Raw genomic sequence first — 2346 nt, forward strand, 5'->3', positions numbered from 1 at the left:
ATTGTAAAGCTCCAGTTGAGGGACTTCCATATGTTAGGAGGGACAACACAAATAATGTCATCAGAGAGTGAGATCGCTACATCCAATGTGGGCACATTAAAATTGGATTGGGTAATGGAAGCGAGTTGTTGTTGTAAGGATGAAATAGTTTGGGCTAAGTTATTGATGGTTGCTTCTGTGGATGGATTGAAATTGGACATATTGGATTGGGATGGAGGTGTAACATTGTTGTATAAAAGTTGAGATTGAGAGTAAGGAGGTGGAACACTATGATATGTAGGTATGGGAGATGGCTAGGTCACAAATGGAAGACTCACGATAGGAGGTATAAAAAACTCTTAATTAAAAAATTTGCCCCCTTGACTAACATGTGTAGAATTAAGATTTTGTGTGGAAGTAGTCATGATAGTGTTAGAAGTATGGTTGCCCTTGCACCAAAGGATCAACCAATTAATGCCCGATAAAACCAATAGACTTATAGAATCCATAGGAGGTGGTTAAGCCATGTCACAAACCCAAGCGTTGTGTTGTACAACACAAGGAGACCAAGGGCGTACACCTTGCAACAATCCCCCCAACACAAGTGAGGGGTTTGAACCTATGACCAAGCTCTGATGCCACTTGTTAGAAGTGTGGTTGCCATTGCACCAAAAGATCAACCTATTAATGCCCAATACAACCACTAGACTTATAGAATCCACAAGAGGCATTTAAGTAATGCCACAAACCCGAGCATTGCATTGGACAACACAAGGAGACCAACGGACCACACCTTGCAATCAATAGATGATGTAAATGTAGGCACGCTAGAAACAGATGTAGGCATAAGAATAGAATGATTTAATTGACTAGTAGCTTGAGTTTAAACAAGGACTTCAGACCAACTTTTCATAGGCATGACATTAGTGTCAATAGTATGAGCCAAGCCATGCAACAAATCTGCACCAATTTTATTACTTTGAACCATTCTTTTTAATCTTTGAATCAATGGGATTGCACCACTTTCCAGGTATTGTTGACTCATCCATTGTTGAAGATTTTCAAATTCATTGTCAATCTTCTCCAATTGGTCAATGGAAACCCTAGTGAGTGATTCATTCAGATCATGAAAATAATGAAAAGAATGAGGATAAATGACATCATTTGTTGCATTAGAGGAGCCACCAATATTCTCATGAAATAATCTATCCAAATTGGCTCCATATCCTTAGTAATCAAACCTTCAAAAGCCTTAATTATACAACTTCTCCTCATGAGAATATTGTACGTAAGACTAATGGTAGTAAAAATCATGCACAAATGAAGGAAATTTGAATTTGAAATTTAAAAATTGTGATTAAACAATGCAAAATTTTGTAAAAATGATTGATTAACCAATTAATTAAGGAGTTTGATTTGTGAATTTGAAATATAAATGCCTCTAAATCATAACATAGCATATCATAAAGACTACATTTGAAAATAGATTTGAGAAATTATGCAACCCATAAGTAAATATTTGAATTATAAATTAGGGGTTTTGTAAATTTAACCACTAAATTTATGTAATTCAATTAAAAATGAGATCTATGACTGAAAATTTGAATTTTTAATTGCATAAATAATCAGATATAAAATAATTAATTTAAATTAGAAAACCCACAAGTTCAATTTTAGAATTAAAAATTAGTGTTTTTGTGCATTTAACCTCTAAATTTTTTAAATTCGATTGGAAATCAAACTCTTAAATGTAAATTTGAATTTGAAAATACATAAAAACGTAGATTTGAAAAAATAAATCAGAATTAAGGGTCTAAGGAGTTGAATTTACCAAAATGTAATGGTGAAAAATTAGGTTTTCACACAATGATGAAGTAAAACCCTTGATTTTTTCTTAGAGATCACTACATTAAAGAGTGGTGAATCCAATAGATCTAGCCTCAAATAAAAAAGGTCAAGGCTGAGAATTCTAATTAGATTCACTCATTGGATTTGAATACAATCTTTTTCAAGTTGAAATATGAAGATGTTGAAATAGGGTAAATGTTCTGAAATTAATGTAATTATGCATAAATAGTGAGCTATAGTCATCACACAGAGCCACAAACCTAGATCTAAGCAATATGTGAGTGTTCGGATTTGTTCCCAAAAGGTCATCCTAAATTGTCAGGAGCAAAATGCCTGTCGCTCTGGTTCTTTGCACTTTTTGCCATCCAAAAGGGAATTTATTTGTCTTTGTGAATAATGCTAATACTGAGAATTGCAGCTCCATACATATTCTTGAACACAATAGAGAAGGGAAAATGGTTGGGAATAGGGGTTTGCCTTAGGTCAAACCTTGGTTTTGGAATTAACCATAAAATATAA

This window comes from Cryptomeria japonica, chromosome 5, assembly GCF_030272615.1.
Source record: "Cryptomeria japonica chromosome 5, Sugi_1.0, whole genome shotgun sequence".
NCBI classification, from domain to species: domain Eukaryota; kingdom Viridiplantae; phylum Streptophyta; class Pinopsida; order Cupressales; family Cupressaceae; genus Cryptomeria; species Cryptomeria japonica.